The sequence below is a fragment of the Manis pentadactyla genome, chromosome 8 (genome assembly GCF_030020395.1).
Source record: "Manis pentadactyla isolate mManPen7 chromosome 8, mManPen7.hap1, whole genome shotgun sequence".
NCBI lineage: Eukaryota > Metazoa > Chordata > Mammalia > Pholidota > Manidae > Manis > Manis pentadactyla.
In genome coordinates, this window is record NC_080026.1 from 121162416 (window position 1) to 121184417 (window position 22002).

Consider the following 22002-nt stretch of genomic DNA (forward strand, 5'->3'; position numbering starts at 1 on the left):
TGCCACTGTTTAGCTGGACATGACCTACATCCCAAGGGTTTAACAGCAAGGGTTGGGTCAAGGTCAGCTCTCTGCCCACAGCATCTTTCTCCTCAGTTGCAAGGCCAGGCTATCCCTAACACACTGGGTTTCCTGAGTGGAAGGCTGCCTGACCAGTGGCGCTCCAAATGGGTGCTCACCGCAAATCATCTCTGGTATTCTTGATTTCAAGCTGCATCTCTTTGGACAAGCCATCTCTATACACTGGAAAATTGCAATAGTTATGATCATAGTAATAACATCACAAGAATAATCAAATGCTATTGAAACAAAAATGCACTAAATTAGGCTAGGCTTCAGCTACTGTATTGTGCATTTAAGTCTATGCACATTTATGATTTATGATAAAGATGATGCCCTTTACGATTCCCTGGAAGCTGTGATAGACTGCCCCTCTGCAATCTGGCTTCATTTGGCAATTTATCTCTTCTTCCCCCCAGGCCTCAATTTTGAAAGGGAGAGTAACCAATCCGGTTGCTACAGTCTGAGCCTATGCATCCTAGGGCAAGGCGGAAGTCATGATGAACTACTGATTGATAAATCCCTTCAATCCACTTGTCACTGGCAGGACCAGATTGGGTTTGCGTAAATAACCTTCATGCAGCCATCAGGTCAGCAACCTGGCCCCTTTATCACTCTCCTGAGGCTAGCCAGGTACCACATCCCCTGCCCATGTCCGCTGGTCTCACTCTGACTGCTCCGGTAATTTTCACTCTTGAAAACACACAGTGCCACTGATTTTCTCTACAGAAAGAAGTGGGGGCCAGAAGACTTCTTTTGAAGCTATCAAATTTGCATTATCAGGACACTGGGTTTCCTTGCATTGCACGTTTGTTTACTTGAGCTGGTTTTGGGGAGAGCTGAGGCAAGGAGTACCTGGCACTGCTTCACCGCTCATCCCTTGCTACCAAGAAGCAGGGCCTACATGTTGGGAAGATTGCTTTGCTTTTCCATACCCATTTTAAATTCCACATTCCCCAGGTGGAATTTCTCTCTCCATCTCCATCCTTGGCACTTTTCACATTTCTGAGCACTTATTACAGTCTGCCAGATACTGGGATTACATAGGTTTTCTCTATTCCATACTGATCTCCTAGGGAGAGTTCCATAGTTATCTCTGCCTTCCACAGTATATCAGAGGTCCAATAAAACCTGGGCAGCTTGTCAAGGGCAAAAACCAGTTGATTCTATCTCAGTAAAGCTGGGGCCAGTGGGGAGGGGAGGCAATAGCCACACGAGTAAGAAGATGGGTTATACACAGGCTATTGCAATAAAAAGAGCACCCAAGACCCAAAACCTCTCCATGGGGTGGTTTTGCTTTAATTTTTAAGGGAAAGGAAGGAGAGTAAATAAGTGGCAAAGGAGATGATTAACAGTGGGGTTGTTTGAAAGCAGGACAAATTTTGGTCAGTTTTCTTGAAAAACACCGGAAAATGTTTTTCTCTGTAATTAGCTTGTTTCAGGGAGACAAACAGTTCTAATCTCAGCTAATCAATCATGAGACAAAGAACAGGAAGTTGGAGAGGCTCCATCTAGCCTCGTTTGCTGGTTCAGACAAAGGGGGAAAGGTCTGTGTTTGACCTTGTCTCTGGTCAGGGGAGACACTGTCCTGTTTGATGAGTCATGAGAAAGAACGGCCTCCAGGCCTTAATCTAAGTTACATGGGGAAGGGCGGTTCTTTGTGTCAAACTGTTTATTGCAACACAGAAGGTTGGGAAATTTCTTAACTGTCGCTGTTTTCCAGAAGCACAAGGCTCAGGTGAAGTTCAATATTTTCAAACTGAATGAAAGCAAATGTGCCGCAGTCTCTCAAGTGTGAGTCTCCTGCTCTGCCTCTGCCTCTGCCTCCCCCCGAGCCTCGCAGTGTCTCCCCCTCTCTCATGTGTGTGTGTGTGTGTATGTATGCTTACTTACATGTGTGTGAGTGTACCGTCAGTATATCAACTATATCAGCCAATGTTCTCTTCAAAGAAAGACTGTTCTCGCTTTCTCTCCCTGCCTCCGCTCTCTATTTGTGACCTGCTCAAACAAAGAACTAAAGAGAGAAGACAGACATTGCCACAGGGGAGAATTGCCTTTAAGGTGACTGGACTCTAAAACTTGCAGCATAAATACCACGCTGCAGCCTTCCCAGCAGAACTGCAGATGTGAGAAGGAGTGAGAACAGAGAAGCTTCTGCCTGTGCACTGGGGTGAGGACGGTGGGCGAAAGGGCCAAGGGCGGGAGAGCTGCCGCGGGGGGAGTGCCCAAGATCTGCTTCGCTCCTTGGTGACTCTGCAGTGGCCCATCACTCACCAGCCCCCAAGTTTGGTGGAGATGAAACCCTGTATCTGGGTTGTTTTTCCAACCACATTCCTACAGCTGAGGCTCCCTGATTCAGGGCCCCTTGAGCCAAGAATGAGGCCTGCTCAGGAGTTGAGGAGCAAGAACGCTGAGGGGAGCTAGGAGGCTTGGGCCACAAGGAGAAGAGATCCTTGAAAAACAAACTCTGAAGCTTCTTCTCTTTTATTTTTAATCAATTTGCTTATCCCTACAAACAGAAGATGAGCAATTCTGGGAATAATTATTAAAAAATAAAAAAAGATCAAAGATCAAAAAATTAAAAGATTTTTAAAAGATTCTGTATATACAGAAATCCTTTTTGTTATATTTGAAGGGGTACCTGTTTAAAGACAGCCTGGATGGATGCCCAGACAGTGCTCATTCCTGCTCAAAACAAAGTTCCCTTCTTGCTTGCCTGATGAAGCTTGATATTTCATTCACAGACAATGAAGCTTTTCACTCTACAATGCGCCCTGGCCTTGATGGTCAGAGGCCTCCTCTCTTCTCAGCCCGTGTCACAGTTCACTGGAGCTGAACAAAGCTGAGGCATAAGATGCACTTGGAATCAGGGCATGCGAAGTAAACTTGGGAAGGGAATGGCTGTAATGTACCCAGGCTTGTACCAGGAGCCCTGAGGTATATGAAGTTAAAAAAGTATCTGACTGAGTTTAAATGCAAGTTCCACTGGAGATACAACTGACATTATGAGAGCCTTTCTCCAGAGTCAACTGTGGGGTATGGAAAAGGCCTGGAGCACTGTTCTCCTGTAATAGGGAGAGTGTATATCCCCCATGTGATTTTAATATGCAGCCAAGTTTGAAACCCAATGAACTAGATGATTTTTAAGAACTCTCCCAGGTTTATGATCCAAAGAACCAGATATCTGATATAACAAGATGAAGAAAAAGCAAGTGTCCCATCTGAATTGAAGGAGGTCAATGAATACAGCATGGCACGAATAAAAGCTATGCCTGCCTCATGATTTGCAGCAACTATTCGAAAGGCTGAGCCCATTGTGGTGAAAAGATGTATGAGTCTAGACAAAGATGATGGAACTGGTAATAAACTTAGAGATCAGCATCCTGGGATACTTAAGGAACTTATTAATGAATATTTATTGAGCACTTATTATGGGGCCAATCCCTGTTAGACTGTAGTTGAAGCACCGATTAGTTGGACATGGATAATTAGACATGAACATAATGGACACATTCTTAGTGGAGACACTAATCACTTCTCTGTGGGCTCCAGGAAATGCTTTTTGAATTAAACCTTGAAGAATGGGTGGAAGCACACACAGTGGTGGAATTCGGGCTGGTGGTGAAGAGCACCTTTGGGGTAGGAGGAAGAGGGTAAACCAAGCTTCACGCTTCACACTTCACACTCAGCAAAACTGAGCTGTTTCTCCATACATAGCTGATAGCTGGTTAATGTCTCCATTCCTTTAATCAAGTATTCTGCCTGCCTCTGAAGCCTCTCTCTTCACCCAGATAAGTCCTGTCATTTTTTAAGATCCAGCTGAGAGTACCTTCGCAAGGACACCATCCTGAGGGGGGTCTTTCTCGGGCTTCCCTCCACCACCACATTCATACATAACGGCCTTAATCACGCTGTGAGCTCCTCAAGCACAGGGACATCCCACCATATGTCCATTCATGGTCTGGTTTTCAGTACCTCTCACCTATCCTGCCTCGCAATGGTTCTTCGGTAAGTGTTTATTTAACTGGACTGAGGAAACGAGGTCATCATTTTAAAAAGATAAATCAGATTATATCATTCCTTAGCTGAAAATTTTTTAATGGCTCCTTATTTACTTATAATAAAATTCAGACTCCTTACTGTGGTCTACAAAGTCCTTGGTTAAATATTTTTCTAACCTTAAATCACTTTCCTCCCGCATTCACTATGTGTATAACACAAGCCTTGAAAGTATTGCCCTAATCCACAAGTAAATTAACTGTCTGTCAGAACAGAACAGAACACTTCTATCAAGGAGATGATGAAATACAGATAATCACACTAGGCATCCAGCATATAATCAAAACTTTCCAGCAATGTGAAAAGGCATGAAAATGTGACCCTTAACCAAGAGAGAGATCAGTCAATAGAAACAGATACAGAAATAACAACGATGGAACTAGCAGAAAGGGCTTGAAAACAGCCATTAGAGGAGACAAAGTAACATACTAAAAAATTCTCAGTTATTCTTAAACAATGCAGGAAAGGAGGGGAAAAGGATCAGAGAACAGATGGCCCAAAAGCAAACAAGAGCAAGGTGGTAGACTCAAACACCGTTCAAGGTAAATAGATGGAACGCTCCAATTAGAGGGCAGAGATCGCCGACCGGATAAAAACAAAATTGAGAATAATCACATGGTAAATGGCAAATGTCCAGTTTGACCAACTCATCAGTTTGGAAAGTTAAGTAATGGGGTAAAAGACAAGAAGTGGGACTGAGGCCACACCATCCATGCTGGGTTTATCATGTCAAATCCTATAGCTGGTACAGGCATTTGTGCCTTCAGAGTGCAAATAAACAGGCCATCCTGTGAAATGGAATGACTGTCTCGAAGAACTGATATAAAGCTGACTTACTTTACAGAATGTTTTATTTCATAAGAAAAGCAAGTCTTTCTCCACCTTCTGATTTTTACCTTCTTTGTGAAGAAACAGGGTGGCCGCCATGGTGCATTTCAGCTTCGCAAGCCACCAGTGCATAAATAAAGCCAGGTGACAAACAAAGCATTAACCTTTAAGCTACATACGATGATCCTTCTTTTAAAAGTGGTAATATACTGGAGGGGCAGAAGATGGCGGCATGAGTAGAGCAGCGGAAATCTCCTCCCAAAACAACATATATCTATGAAAATATAACAAAGACAACCCTTCCTAGAATAAAGACCAGAGGACACAGGACAATATCCAGACCACATCCGCACCTGAGAGAACCCAGCGCCTCGCGAAGGGGGTAAGATACAAGCCCCGGCCCGGCGGGAGCCGAGCGCCCCTCCCCCCAGCTCCCGGCGGGAGAAGAGCAGGCAGAGCGGGAGGGAGACGGAGCCCAGAACTGCCGAGCACCCAGCCCAGCCATCCGGGCCAGAGTGCAGGGCGCTCGATACTAGGAAAACAGGGCAGCAAGAACAGTGAGCAGGCACTGGAGGCTGGGCGACAGAGGGCATAAGAAAAGCGCGCGACCATTTTTTTTTGCTTTTTTGCTGTTTTGTTTAGGCGAGCGCTTTTTGGAAGTCTTAAAGGGACAGGGACCCCAATACTAGGGAAACAGGGCAGAAAGACCGGTGAGCAGAGGCCTGAGGCTGGCACCGCAGAATAAAGAAAAACGAACGACCACCTTTTTTTTTTAAATAAAAACTTTTTTTTTTTTTTTTAATTAAAAAAAATTTTTTTCTTTTTTTTTTGGTGGGCGTTGTTTTGTTTTGGCGGGTACTTTTTGGAAGTCTTAAAGGGGCAGGGCGGGTCACTTAATCCAGAGGTAGGGAATCCGGGATCTCTGGGCACCCTAACCCCTGGGCTGCAGGGAGCAGGGAGGCCCCTTACGGAGATAAATAGCCTCCCAGCCGCTCCTGCTCCAACGCGACTCCACCATTTTGGAGCAGCTGCCCGAGCCAGGCCATGCCCACAGCAACAGCGGAGATTAACTCCATAGCAGCCGGGCAGGAAGCAGAAACCCTGTCTGCGCGCAGCTGCCCAGCACAAGCCACTACAGGTTGCTGTTCTCCCAGGAGAGGAGGGCCACAAATCAACAAGAAAGGAAGTCCTTCCAGCCGTCACTCGTCCCAGTTCTGCAGACTATTCCTATCACCATGAAAAGGCAAAGCTACAGGCAGACAAAGATCACAGAGACAACACCAGAGAAGGAGACAGACCTAACCAGTCTCCCTGAAAAAGAATTCAAAATAAGAATCATAAACATGCTGACAGAGATGCAGAGAAATACACAAGAGAAATGGGATGAAGTCCGGAAGGAGATCACAGATGCCAGAAAGGAGATCGCAGAAATGAAACAAACTCTGGAAGGGTTTATAAGCAGAATGGATAGAATGCAAGAGGCCATTGATGGAATTGAAATCAGAGAACAGGAACGCATAGAAGCTGACATAGGGAGAGACAAAAGGATCTCCAGGAATGAAACAATATTAAGAGAACTGTGTGACCAATCCAAAAGGAACAATATCCGTATATTATCCTATAGTAGAAGAAGAAGAGAGAGGAAAAGAGATGGAAAGTATCTTAGAAGAAATAATTGCTGAAAACTTCCCCACACTGGGGGAGGAAGTAATCGAACAGACCACGGAAATACACAGAACCCCCAACAGAAAGGATCCAAGAAGGGCAACACCAAGACACATAATAATTAAAATGGCAAAGATCAAGGACAAGGAAAGAGTGTTAAAGGCAGCTAGAGAGAAAAAGGTCACCTATAAAGGGAAACCCATCAGGCTAACGTCAGATTTCTCAACAGAAACCTACAGGCCAGAAGAGAATGGCATGATATATTTAATACAATGAAACAGAAGGGCCTTGAACCAAGGATACTGTATCCAGCACGACTATCATTCAAATATGATGGTGGGATTAAACAATTCCCAGACAAACAAAAGCTGAGGGAATTTGCTTTCCACAAACCACCACTACAGAACATCTTACAGGGACTGCTCTAGATGGGAGCACTCCTAGAAAGAGCACAGCACAAAACACCCAACATATGAAGAATCGAGGAGGAGGAACAAGAAGGGAGAGAAGAAAAGAATCTCCAGACAGTGTATATAACAGCTCAATAAGCGAGCTAAGTTAGGCAGTAAGATACTAAAGAGGCTAACCTTGAACCTTTGGTAACCATGAATTTAAAGCCTGCAATGGCAATAAGTACATATCTTTCAATAGTCACCCTAAATGTTAATGGGTTGAATGCACCAATCAAAAGACACAGAGTAACAGAATGGATAAAAAAGCAAGACCCATCTATATGCTGCTTACAAGAAACTCACCTCAAACCCAAAGACATGTACAGACTAAAAGTCAAGGGATGGAAAAACATATTTCAAGCAAACAACAGTGAGAAGAAGGCAGGGGTTGCAGTACTAATATCAGACAAAATAGACTTCAAAACAAAGAAAGTAACAAGAGATAAAGAAGGACACTACATAATGATAAAGGGCTCAGTCCAACAAGAGGATATAACCATTCTAAATATATATGCACCCAACACAGGAGCACCAGCATATGTGAAACAAATACTAACAGAACTAAAGGGGGATATAGACTGCAATGCATTCATTCTAGGAGACTTCAACACACCACTCACCCCAAAGGATAGATCCACTGGGCAGAAAATAAGTAAGGACACGGAAGCACAGAACAACACAGTAGAGCAGATGGACCTAATAGACATCTATATAACTCGACATCCAAAAGCAGCGGGATATACATTCTTCTCAAGTGCACATGGAACATTCTCCAGAATAGACCACATACTAGGCCACAAAAAGAGCCTCAGAAAATTCCAAAAGATTGAAATCCTACCAACCAACTTTTCAGACCACAAAGGCATAAAACTAGAAATAAACTGTACAAAGAAAGCAAAGAGGCTCACAAACACATGGAGGCTTAACAACACACTCCTAAATAATCAATGGATCAATGACCAAATCAAAATGGAGATCCAGCAATATATGGAAACAAATGACAACAACAACACTAAGCCCCAACTTCTGTGGGACACAGCAAAAGCAGTCTTAAGAGGAAAGTATATAGCAATCCAAGCATATTTAAAAAAGGAAGAGCAATCCCAAATGAATGGTCTAATGTCACAATTATCGAAATTGGAAAAAGAAGAACATATGAGGCCTAAGGTCAGCAGAAGGAGGGACATAATAAAGATCAGAGAAGAAATAAATAAAATTGAGAAGAATAAAACAATAGAAAAAATCAATGAAACCAAGAGCTGGTTCTTCGAGAAAATAAACAAAATAGATGAACCTCTAGCCAGACGTATTAAGAAGAAAAGACAGTCAACACAAATCAACAGTATCAGAAACGAGAAAGGAAAAATCACGACGGACCCCACGGAAATGCAAAGAATTATTGGAGAATACTATGAAAACCTATATGCTAACAAGCTGGGAAACCTAGGAGAAATGGACAACTTCCTAGAAAAATATAACCTTCCAAGATTGACCCAGGAAGAAACAGAAAATCTAAACAGACCAATTACCAGCAACGAAATTGAAGTGGTAATCAAAAAACTACCAAAGAACCAAACCCCCGGGCCAGATGGATTTACCTCGGAATTTTATCAGACATACAGGGAAGACATAATACCATTCTCCTTAAAGTTTTCCAAAAAATAGAGGAGGAGGGGATACTCCCAAACTCATTCTATGAAGCTAACATCACCCTAATACCAAAACCAGGCAAAGACCCCACCAAAAAAGAAAACTACAGACCAATATCCCTGATGAACGTAGATGCAAAAATACTCAACAAAATATTAGCAAACCGAATTCAAAAATACATCAAAAGGATCATACACCATGACCAAGTGGGATTCATCCCAGGGATGCAAGGATGGTACAACATTCGAAAGTCCATCAACATCATCCACCACATCAACAAAAAGAAAGACAAAAACCACATGATCATCTCCATAGATGCTGAAAAAGATTTGACAAAGTTCAACATCCATTCATGTTAAAAACTCTCAGCAAAATGGGAATAGACGGCAAGTACCTCAACATAATAAAGGCCATCTATGATAAACCGACAGCCAACATTATATTGAACAGCGAGAAGCTGAAAGCATTTCCTCTGAGATCAGGAACTAGACAGGGATGCCCACTCTCTCCACTGTTATTTAACATAGTACTGGAGGTCCTAGCCATGGCAATCAGACAAAATAAAGAAATACAAGGAATCCAGATTGGTAAAGAAGAAGTTAAACTGTCACTATTTGCAGATGACATGATACTGTACATAAAAAACCCTAAAGACTCCACCCCAAAACTACTAGAACTGATATCGGAATACAGCAAAGTTGCAGGATACAAAATCAACACACAGAAATCTGTGGCTTTCCTATATACTAACAATGAACCAACAGAAAGAGAAATCAGGAAAACAACTCCATTCACAATTGCATCAAAAAAAATAAAATACCTAGGAATAAACCTAACCAAAGAAGTGAAAGACTTATACTCTGAAAACTACAAGTCAGTCTTAAGAGAAATTAAAGGGGACACTAACAGATGGAAACCCATCCCATGCTCGTGGCTAGGAAGAATTAATATCGTCAAAATGGCCATCCTGCCCAAAGCAATATACAGATTTGATGCAATCCCTATGAAACTACCAGCAACATTCTTCAATGAACTGGAACAAATAATTCAAAAATTCATATGGAAACACCAAAGACTCCGAATAGCCAAAGCAATCCTGAGAAAGAAGAATAAAGTGGGGGGGATCTCACTCCCCAACTTCAAGCTCTACTATAAAGCCTCACACCAGTAAGGATGGCTGCCATCCAAAAGACAAACAACAACAAATGTTGGCGAGGCTGTGGAGAAAGGGGAACCCTCCTACACTGCTGGTGGGAATGTAAGTTAGTTCAACCATTGTGGAAAGCAGTATGGAGGTACATCAAAATGCTCAAAACAGACTTACCATTTGACCCAGGAATTCCACTCCTAGGAATTTACCCTAAGAACGCAGCAATCAAGTTTGAGAAAGACAGATGCACCCCTATGTTTATTGCAGCACTATTTACAATAGCCAAGAATTGGAAGCAACCTAAATGTCCATCAATAGATGAATGGATAAAGAAGATGTGGTACATATACACAATGGAAAACTACTCAGCCATAAGAAAAGGGCAAATCCAATCATTTGCAGCAACATGGATGGAGCTGGAGGGTATTATGCTCAGTGAAACAAGCCAAGCGGAGAAAGAGAAATACCAAATGATTTCACTTATCTGTGGAATATAAGAACAAAGGAAAAACTGAAGGAACAAAACAGCACCAGAATCACAGAACTCAAGAATGGACTAACAGGTACCAAAGGGAAAGGGACTGGGGAGGATGGGTGGGTAGGGAGGGATAAGGGGGGGAGAAGTAGGGGGGTATTAAGATTAACATACATGGGGGGTAGGAGAAAAGGGAGGGCTGTACAACACAGAGAAGGCAAGTAGTGATTCTACAACATTTTGCTATGCTGATGGACAGTGACTGTAAAGGGGTTTATAGGGGAGACCTGGTATAGGGGAGAGCCTAGTAAACATAATATTCGTCATGTAAGTGTAGATTAGTGATACCAAAAACAAAGCAAAAAAAAAAGGGCAGTTCCTGTGTGGTAACCTCCAACGAGTTCTACACAAGGGTATAAAGGGCATATAAAAGTGTAGGCAAAGGGTCTGTTTGTGTCTATACAGAGGATCAAAGCCTAATTGGGCTACCCCGAAAATGAACTAAGATACGATATGAAAAAGAACTTCCAACATCTGCACTCTCTGGAAGACTCATGCCAGAAGATGATCATCAAAAAACCCCAACAAAGATCCACGCACTGCTACAGCTGTAGATGCACTCATCCCACCAGTTCCTGGACTTGCCATGGGAATGAGGAAGGAGACATCTAAGCTGGCCTGTGCATACAGTAAAACAACAAATTTGACTGGATCTATACTGTTGGAACTCAACCAAGAATTTGGAGAAGTGCAAATTGTAGCGCTCCAAAGTCTTACAACTACAGACTATTTACTGTTAAAAGAACATATGGCATGTGAACAGTCCCCAGGAATGGGTTGTTTTAATTTGTCTGATTTCTCTCAGACTGTTCAAGTTCAGTTGGACAATATCCACTATATCATAGATAAGTTTTCACAAATGCCTAAGGTGCCTTAATGGTTTTCTTGGTTTCACTGGAGATGACTGGTAATTACAGATATGCTTTGGTTATGTAACTATACTCCCATTATGTTAATGTGTGTGCGCAATTTAAGTAGTAGCTTAAAACCTATATATGCTGAAGTTACTCTACAAGAAGATATGTCAAAGAAATAATCAATCTTCCCATGTTTTCTTCCGCCTGCTACTTCTATAGCTTTTCTTCTTCCTTCCTAATTACAACCCTTAAATAGAATTCGTGCCTCATATCAAATTTACCGAGTATCATAACTCCTCCAAGTGGTAAAGATACCTCAAGACAAACGCTGGGCATAGAAGCCACAGGGCATAAATATGCAAAGAAGTAAAAAGCTAACCTTTTCAAACAATAAGGCTTCCCTCTCACTTACCAACTTCACATTTCCCTGTATGGCCCCGGAAGATGACTGGTTAGCCAGAGACGGGTAAGATTCCTCAAGGGAGGAACAACCTAAGACAGGCACAGTCGCAGGGGGGCCATCAGGTGAGAAATTGGGGATCAACAGAGGTGAGGCTTAGAACCTCACCCCCCCTGTTCTGAGAGAAATCTTCTGCATATGTGGATGTTTTATTGCCCTGGTCTAGCTTGGATTAACACATAGTCTACAGGCACACACCTCATCATCTACATTTGCTCTCTTACAACACTAAACTATGTTTTCTACCTTTATCTTGTATCTACCTACCACTTCAGCATTTTATTAAAAATAATAATAATAAAGAGAGAAATGTGGTATCCACATATAAATCAAGTATAAAAACCAAATGAGTATTCATATTTGAACTGACTGTTTAGAGTTCATAATGCATGAGTAAAACCGAAAGTTTCTGTGATGACTCCCCTTGTACTGTTCACTATGTAACTTATTCATTATGTAAGAATTTGTTCTACATGTAAGAACTTGTTTGTTATGCCTCAGAAGATTGGAGACTGTCGAAAATTAGGCTTGGGGTGGATTAATGATTGTGCATTGAGCATTGACTCCCCTATACAGAATTTTATTGTCGTTAATAACCATTTGATCAATAAATATGAGAGATGCCCTCACAAAAAAAAAAAAAAAAAAAGGACAGACTTCCAATGGTAAAATAAATAAGTAACCGGGATGTAATGTATAGCATAAGGAATGTAGTCAAGATATTGTAACAGCTTGGTAGGGTGATAGCTGGAACCTAGAATTATGTATATAAATGTTCTACCACTGTGTTGTACACTTGAAACTAATGTAATGTAATACTGTGCGTCAACTACCCTTCAATAAAAAATAATTATTTAAAAAAAAAAGTGGTAATATACTTAGAAACTGAAAAAAGTAGTAAGTCTAATCTTCTCTTGTCATTAAATCAATAAAGAAATTAAAGACAACATAACTCAAAACTGTGGTTGGAGGATATCACCTTTTTTTATTATTGTCATTGTTATTATTTTTATTTCATTTTTCAGTGGCCACCAAGTATGAAAGTTCCTAGAGTTAACGGCATAGCGAGATGTAGAAAAGATATTGCTTTTGCCTGAGTTTCATGAGGCTGATATCAATCTTTTATTTCATAAACTTCAGGCTGGTTATTGCTTTAAATTCAGGCTTTGGTGCATTCGAAGTGGCACTGACAGGAATACAAATAAGAGAATTCCCAAGGACACTGAGCAGGGGGCTGGGGTAAGGGTGACTTCCCTCCCATGCCTGGAGCATGGGATTCAGGAAAACCCACAAAGCAGCCAGACTTTAGAAATAAATCTGAGCTCAACTGACTCAATGAATAACCTACAGGTACAGTTTTTGCTGTTGTCTGAAAGGAAAGGAGCGACACACAGCAGCAATTCACCGGAGAATTCCGCTTTATTAGGGAAAGGTGCTGGGTTATATAGGAAGGGGCATGGGGTGATTGTGGTGTCACTTCTATGGGGCTGGTGGCTATTGGCTAGGTGCTGGGATTAGGGGGGCGAGGGGTGATTGGGGTTCAGGTGGCACCGGCGGGAACTGAGGACCCGGAAGAGAAGCAGGAATTTCGCCATCTTATGGGTGGGGGCCCTTCATTCCCCCCTTTCTCCTCTATGGGGTTGTGGACGTTGCTTTCCCTCTGACTGCTTCCTGCTGAATGGGGTCGGAGAAGGGAGTGAGGGCTTGAGGACTGGGAGGAAAGGGTTGATAGGACTCCCCACAGTAAGGACGAGTAGATGTGGACTTCTTCAGGTTGGAAATCAATGAAGGTTCCCTGTAACCATAGGTCGAGGACTTGTTGATTCTAATGGTGCCAAGAGGATACGGGTGCCAGAGGCCAGGCTTCTGCGGCCATTGTTTCCAGGAACAGTTTCCAGCGGAGAGAGGGGTCCATCTCAGCATATGGTGAGGAGGTTATGTGAGGGTGAGGGATCTTCTGTGGCTAAAAGCTGGTAGTTCCTGAGTAAAAGCTGGTTGAAAGTTTGATTAGAGATTTTACCAACTTGGGATTTGATAAACTTTACAAGGCAAGAAGAGACAGGTGAGGAGAATGATTATTATAGGGCCTGCAATGGGCCAAAGCCAGGTAAGGAAGGGGTTTGCTAGTATTGAAGAGAATGGGTTGGAGGAGTAATACTGTGGGTACCGGGAGTTACCCATGTAGTGAATGGCGCAAGACCAGTAGGGACATCCCCGTAGGTATCTGGCCATCGCCTGCAACAGGCTTGTCTTTGGTCATAGAGGAAGCAGAGGTAGGGAGAATAAAGGTAGCTGCTAGTGAACACTTCTGTGGAGGGAGGAAAGTGGAGGTATAAAGGCTCGGAGCAGCCTTTCAGAGGGCAGTCTGATGTGGCAATGAGGGCAGTAATTTTTGTTTGATGCTGTGTGTAAGTCTGTCTGACTTTGAATCGCCATACAAAGGAGGCTGGGGTGGCGGGGAAGACAGTAGGAATGAGGAAAAAAAGCAAGAGCGAGCGAGGGAGCAGTAAAGGAGGAAAAAGTCATGATTCGGGTATGGATGGCAAAGGGGGTGAACAGGATTTTGGAGGAAAGAGGACAGTAAGGTCAGGAGTCTGGAGGGAGGGAGAGTCTGTAAACTTTTGTAGGTTAAGAGATCTTTTAGGTGATGTGGGGACAGAATGGTAAGGGGCGCCCCGAATGTCAGTTTATGAGCTTCCTTCTGCAAGAGCTGTCCAGCAGCTAATGCCCGTAGGCAGGGGGCCCATCCCCGAACTGTGGGGTCTAATTGCTTGGAAAGATAAGCTACTGGGGCAAAGGATGGGCCATAATGTTGCCCTAGGACTGCTAGAGCTTGACTGGACCTCTCATGAATGTATAATGAGAAGGGCTTCGACAAATCAGGAAGATGGAGAGCTGGGGCTTCCACAAGGGCTTGACGGAGCTTAATGAAGGAGTGTCGGGGTGAGGAGGATAATGGTTCTTCAGGGGGGCCTTGCTGAGGTCGTATAGGGGTCTTGCCAACAGGGAGAAGTTAGGGATCCACGCTCTAAAATACCCAGCCAGGCCTAGAAAGGAAAGGATTTCTGTCTTGGTTTTGGGAACGGGCAGGTCAGAGAGCAGCCGTTTTCTGTCTAAGGTAATGGACTTTCTTTGTTGAGATAGAAGAAATCTGAGGTAAGTGACAGAAGGGGAAGAGATTTGAGCTTTGACAGGGGATACCCGGTAACCTCTGGAAGCTAGAAGGTTAAGTAGGGAGGCAGTGTCAAGTTGAGACTGTTCCCACGAGGGACTGCAGAGTAGAAGATTGTCCATGTATTGTAATAAGGTGGACTCGGAAGCCTTGTGGCAAAACTGTCCAAGTGAGTTGTTCAGAATGTCTTGTGTATGGGTCCGTCCAGGTAAAGGCGAAAAAATCTTGGGAGGAGGGGTCCAGAGGGATAGAAAAAAAATGCGTCCTTGAGATCTAGGACTGAGAAGTGGGAGGCCGAGGCAGGGATCTGCGATAAAAGGGTGTATGGATTTGGGACTAAGGGATGGATAGGGACGATGGCCATGTTAATGAGGCGGAGATCTTGGACTAGGCGGAAAGATCTGTTGGGGTTTTTTTACAGCTAATATGGGGGTATTAATCGGGGAGTGGTGGGTCTTAGGTAATTTTTGTTTAAAAGATCTTGAATGATGGGTTGGAGGCCTATGAGGGCTGAAGTGGTTAGGGGGTATTGGGCCTGACAGATATACTGAGAGGGGTTATGTAATCTGATAGAGGCAGGAGGACATAGAGCCACGGAGGGGCTTGTAATGTCCGAAACTTTGGGATTTACAGGGTATATGAGGGCGGAACTGGAGCTTTCATTGGGTAGAGGGGGGTCGTCGGCTATGAGGGCCATCAGAAAGGGAGTACTGGGGGCTGTGGGAGTGGGTATAGTTATGGAAACATGGAGGAGAGAAAGGATGTCCTGTCCTAGTAAAGGGATGGGACACTGGGGCATAACCAGGAAGGAGTGGGAGAAAGGTATGGGATTGTCTTGGATTGTACATAAAAGGGGGGGGTTTAATGGGAAAATCTGTTTACCTCCTACCCTGACTATAGGAGTAATGGCAGGCGTGGTAGGGCCCCGGTATTCCTGCAGGACTGAGAAGGTGGCTCTTGTATCTAGGAGGAAGGAGATGGGGCGACCGTCTACTATTAAAGTAACCCTGGGCTCCTGTTTGGTGATGGAAATGGTCGGGTGAGAAGCCCCCAGGCCCCGTCAATCTTCTTCCGCCAGCCCCACTACAGAGGGCTTAGGATGGGGGTTGTTCGTCCAGCCTCCCCTTCGGGTGGCTGGGCAATCAGACCCCCAGTGGCCCTTTTTGTGGCATCTGGGGCATGGGGTGGTAGGAGATCTGGGGGAGGGGCATGCCCTTGACCAATGTCCTTCTTGTACGCACTTGAAACAAGCTCCTGGGGGGGGCTTGTTTGTAGAGGGGCGCCCAGGTTGTGGTTTTATCAGCTGGGCCAACATTTGGAAATTGGCCTGATCAGCCTTTTGTTTACGGCGTTCTTTCTCCTCCTCCCGGTTATGGAAGACTTTAAAGGCCACTGTTAGGATCTCAGTCTGTGGGGTAGCGGGGCCCTGTTCTAACTTTTTGAGTTTAGCTTTAATGTCGGGGTAGCTTTGAGCTAGGAAGTATGTCATAAGGACATGTCTCCCGTCAGGCGTTTCTGGGTCCAGGCTGGTAACTGTAATAGGGCTTGAGTGAGTCTGTCTAAGAACTCGGAGGGAGTCTTCTCACTCCTTTGAATTATGTCTTGGAGCTTTTGAAAATTGACTACTTTACGAGCTGCGTTTTTCAGACCTGCTATTAAGCAGCAGGCGAAGATATCTTGAGGGCGGAGACCAACGGTGGTGTTATAATCCCAGTTTGGGTCTTGTTCGGGGACAGCGGTGGGGCCAGGGGGATAGGTGGGGTCAGTCCTGTGGGTTTTGGTGGCGTGCATTTGGGTGAAGTCCCAAACTCGTCTGCACTCTTTAGGAAGGAGGGTATTGGCCAGGAGCATGAAAATGTCATGATGTGTGAGGCTGTATGACTGGAGGGTCTATTGAAACTCCTTGATATATGTCGTGGGATCAGTGGAAAAGGAACCTAGGCGTTTTCTCAAGTTGGGCTAAATCTCCTAAGGAGAAAGGGACGTGAACGCGCACGATGCCTTCGGATCCTGCTACCTCCCGGACGGGGGCGATAATTTTGGGAGGCCCTCGGGACCGAGTCTGAGGGGGACTGAAGGGTTCAGGCTCAGTCTGTGGGGGAGAAACAGGTGATGGGGGCAAAGACGGAGGAGGCTCTTGGGACTTAGGTGGGGGCTGAAAGACTCAGGCTTGATCTGCAGGGGGGTGAGGTGGGGGAGGAGATGGTGGGGGAGGAAGGGGGAGGGGCTGTTGTAGGAGAGGAGGGGGAAGGGAGTGAAAGGGAGGCTTCTGCGGGGGAGACGGCTTGCAGGCTAGGAGAACTTGGGGGGAGGCGGGGGGAGGAGGCGGAAAGCTTCGGTACAGGGAATCTCCTTCCATTTTCTCAGGCGCTGGCAGTAGTTAAAGAGATCGCGAGTGATGTTAGGATCAAGAGCTCCCCCTGCGGGCCATTGGTTGTGATTGTCTAGGGGGCATGTCGGCCAATCTTGGGAGCAGTATTTGCGGAGAAGTTTTGGTTTTATATCAGGCGTCAGGGAGAGGGTGGCTAGATGCTTGAGCAGGCATTCAAGAGGTGAGCTTTCAGGGGGGGATGAGGAGGCTCCCATGGCTAAAGGACAGAGAAGGAGACAAACAGGGGAAGACGAACGGAGATCCTCAGACTGGGAGCAGACGGCAAGGAGACAAAGGGCGTCCCCGATGATCCTTGGTGGTCTGCGGAAACTCGTACACGAGTCGGAATTTCTTAGAAAGTGTGGGTCGTCACCCAGACTTCTCTATGAAGGCAGAGTGCCAGAGTCCGAGGTACCTAGTACTAGGAGTTTTTGGCGGAAGGAACGGAAGGGGGTGGGGAGCGTTCTCATCCGCAAAGGAGTCACCTCGTTTATGGCTGTTGGAGGGGGGCCTGGGGGTCCGCCGCAGCTGTGAAGGCCTAAGGCAGGGAGAGTTCCCTCCTTGTCAGTGAAGAGCGGCCCACTCCGGGGGAAGACTTACCCAAAAGCCAGAGAGGAGTGGTGAGTGTGAGGAGCCAGCGCCGGAAAAAGAGGACGAGGGCAAGCTGCTGCTGGTGTCGGGGGAAGACGGGGCCCAGTTGGGGTGTCCCGTCTCCTGGGTTTTGGCACCAATGAAAGGAGCGACACACAGCAGCAATTCACCGGAGAATTCCGCTTTATTAGGGAAAGGTGCTGGGTTATATAGGAAGGGGCATGGGGTGATTGTGGTGTCACTTCTATGGGGCTGGTGGCTGTTGGCTAAGTGCTGGGATTAGGGGGGCGAGGGGTGATTGGGGTTCAGGTGGCGCCAGCGGGAACTGAGGACCCGGAAGAGAAGCAGGAATTTCGCCATCTTATGGGTGGGGGCCCTTCATTGTCTTTTTCTCAGAAGGAGGAAAAAGAATGAAGGGTTTGATTGAGCCTTAGAAGGAAGTCTGCCTGTGGTGAGGTCGAGAGGGCCCAGATCTCAGAGTCAGAAGATGTGGAGTTTCCACCTCTGTCAGCCCCTAAAGAGCCCCCCGCCCAGGCCTCAGTTAGATCTTTGAGATGACAGCATTTTGCAGCAGTTAGTCTCAAAAAGTACCTTCTGGCTTGAAATCTTCCTAGTAACTTCCTATAGGGAACAATTTATAATATTTGGAAAATACTAAAACACCATTTGTCTTGATATTAATCACAGCCTTGAGAAGAGTAAAGGGTATAGTTGAGTGAACTGACGTTTAACTAAGCTAAAGCTAACCAACTGATAGATCTGGTCCTAGGTTGCAGGTCTTCTGGGTTTTAATCATGTGTCCTTTATGCGATCACATCCTGCCTTTCAACAAAGAATATAAGACTTATTTAAAGGGAACATTCTAGCAAAACAGAGAAATGATGCTTTTGAGCTCTTCAGGAAGGATTTGGTTCTAGGACAAACTGCAAAAATGGAACGAAATTGTCTATCAGGTTAGAATTAAGCACAGAATTTGCCCACTCCTGGGTATATACTCAAAAGAATTAAAAACAGGTCCTCAGCAAATCACTGCACAAAAATCTCATTAGTGTCAGGAGACAAGAGTAAGTCTTTGTGTTACAGGACATCTGGATAATTTCTCCATGGGCTGCCAATTAAGGGTTAAAATCCTTAGCTTCCAAATCCTGAGAAATCTGGCCTTCTCTTGCCTTTCCCCAACCCTGCACTTCATATGCCACATGCTCTGGTTGGACCAAAGGACAATTCTTCCCAGTCCCTGCCCCACACTTTCCCGACACCATGTCTTTGCTCACACTGTTGCATGGGTCCATAACTATCTGCTTCCTTCATCTAAACACATGTCTCCAATTCCAAGAAGCACTCTTTGATTCTCCCAATTGGAGGTACTCTTTCTTCTCTAAACACTTCCCTCCTTCTCCTCTGTATACTTTACTTCTCCCCTACATTATAATTATTCCTGAACTGGCTTCATCTCCCCTTAAATGGTATATTCCTTTAAGACTACAGGAAAATGTCATAGGACATGAATTGAAGGACTCAAACCAATCTTGTCTTGATTTCTAGGATGCCAAAAGTCACTAATTATCATCTCAGATTGGATATCAAACAGCTCATACATAGTAAGTGGACAAGAATATTTGTTAAATATTTTTTAATTTGCTTATTTGATGTCAAGGTCACTTCAACACTGAAACTCTTTTTCAATTTTTAGTCATTAATTTATTTAAAAACTGGCTTTTGTAGCATCTAATACCAAAACAAATTTTGTGGACTAGCTGAGGACTTCTATGAGCATTTTTAGGGAATTTTCTTCTAGAAAAAAATGAAGGCACTAAAGACCAAGACTTGGGCTCCCTTTCCCCTTACTCACTTCTGGTATCACAAGAAGAACCTTAGCCTTGGAGACAGAATTTTCTTTGTGACATGTCTTTAAAGCCCCCAGATGAAAACATGCTGAACTGAAAGGAAATATTTTCATTTCATTGCTTTAAACCCTTACTCACTTGACTACTGAAACACATACCTAATCATGGCACATATTTAAAGCCATGAAATATTTACAATGCAACGCCTAAGGCAGATGATGGATAGTATATTCATTCTACAGTACAGTAAATTCTGGATGCAAAGACTCGAATTGATGCTCTCAAGTGACTGTGTCAGTGCAAACTAACTTCCCTCAAAACACAGTCCTTCATCTCCAGGATTTGATTTTCAGTCTGAAAGATAGTGTTCTCTAGATATGTCTTGGATGACATACATAAATCCAGGCTGTAGCTCTTTCCTACAGCCATCAAAGTACATTCTGCCTTGTGACTGAATCACTTCTGAACAGGTGAGATTCTTCCTGCTGCTCCTAACGTTAGAGGTGCCCCATAAAAGCCTGCATTGAAGTCATATTGGCTAAATGAAATAAAATTCTCAGTTGAATTTCCCAGAGTTCTGTTTTGATGTCTCATAGGAAGTGCTGCTATATCACTGGGTTTGTAATCCTGGGACACCCCAAGTACCTGGAAGTCAACATCAGGTGAAGTGCGGCATACCCAGAACCTTTCTTTGTCGAAGACGAGAAACTGTTTAGCGACTTCTGTAGTCATTTATCTGCTTCTCTAAACCATGTTGCCTCTGCAACTTGACTTTCTCCAGTGATTCCACAACCACAACCTTTCGGGCTTTTTTTTTTCTTTCTCACTTTGTATATTAGCCTAGAATCAGTTCTCTGGGGCGCTTTAATGACCGTGATTCCTCATTATACCCTTCAGTACATAAGTGACTGATAAGGGAGGAAGCTTTTAAATGAGAACCTCACCAGCTTCTGCACTTAATCATCATTGTGTGGATTTCAGGACTAATGTGGGACTACTGTTTATTTATGAGGACTCCCTAAGTACCAACAACATTTGAATGAAGAAGCTGAGCCTTTAATTGTGTCTTCCTAATGAAACTGAATAGTCTGTCTCCTAGGGAGGGGGTCTTGCTGACTGTCAGGTCTGCCATGTTCAGGAGTCCAAGCACAATTCTGTAAAGCCCCCTTTCCCTATCCCTCAGTTGAAATGCTTCCAATTATCAAAGTCCATATTTCTAACAATAGCTCTCTCTCCTGTTGAGCTTTTCCTGATCACTGTCCCTCAGAGATTTCTTCTCTAAATCTGCAAAGCTTTTGTATCAGTTTGCCTTTTAGACCAGTGCCCCCACATACATGCTCCCTAGGTTGTAAGCTGTTGGAAGGCAGGGGCTTCAACCATAAGCATTTAAGTTTTCACGGGATGTTACCTGTGTTGAATTTAACATTAACTGAATGCAGATGGTCCCCGAGAGCCACACACTTCAATCCCAGCCCTCCCAAGGGCTGTCTGAGCAAGTCAGGGAAATGTATTTCTCATGTTTGAACTGCTGTTTCCATCAACTGGGTTGGGTCTTCTTGCCACCAAGACAATAATAAACATGTACCCAAAACTTACAAAGTGAGAGAAGCTTTGCATCTGAAGGAACTGCACTCCCAAGCATGTAAATGTGTGAAAATTGCTGAAGAGAGCAAAGGATGCATGTCGGCTACTATATAGAGGGGCTTATTTATTTATGTAAGCAGTTGTTTGCTTTCTTCAGAGAACCATGTACTGCTAAGCAATTGGGGCCACTCTCTTCTTTGCATCCACAGCACTCAGAACTAAGCCTGGTTGGTAGTGGAGGCCCCACAGATATTAGTGGAACTGATTCTGGTAAGCCTCACCACCATGGTCAAAGTAAACTCCTTTATAACAATGTGGCACTCCTTCCCAGGTGTATTTTCATGTTAGAAAGGACACCCACAGAAGATAGAGCTTAACCTACCTACATCGTTAATAAAGCTGGCTGCTGCTTCTTTGACCCACGCCAAGGACGGACCGCCCAGCTGTTCTCCCCCACTCTCTTGTGAGTTCTCAAGAGCAGGAACTGGGTCTTGCAATCAGGCATGAGGCACAGAAGTGAGCACAGAGAAAGAATAATACAGTAAAGACTTGGTGGTACTTTCACTCCTCCATTTACAGACAAACTGAAGCTCAGAGCTTGTGCATGAAGTTCTGGGATTTCAACTCAGGCCTATTGGTCATCAAGGTTAGAACTCTTAACCAACACTTTGCCAAAGATGACACAAGGATCAACACAAATGAGAAAAAGAAGAGGTCGCCA

General features: G+C 44.3%; 1 long non-coding RNA gene across 1 annotated transcript; it reads left to right on the forward strand.

Moving 5' to 3' along the window:
* The first annotated feature begins 895 nt into the window (after positions 1 to 895).
* On the forward strand, positions 896 to 21447 carry LOC118919072 (uncharacterized). The gene is made up of 3 exons (XR_005027360.2): positions 896 to 1854; positions 19396 to 19451; positions 20294 to 21447. It is a non-coding gene; the product is annotated as an uncharacterized LOC118919072 (long non-coding RNA).
* The last annotated feature ends 555 nt before the right edge of the window (positions 21448 to 22002 follow it).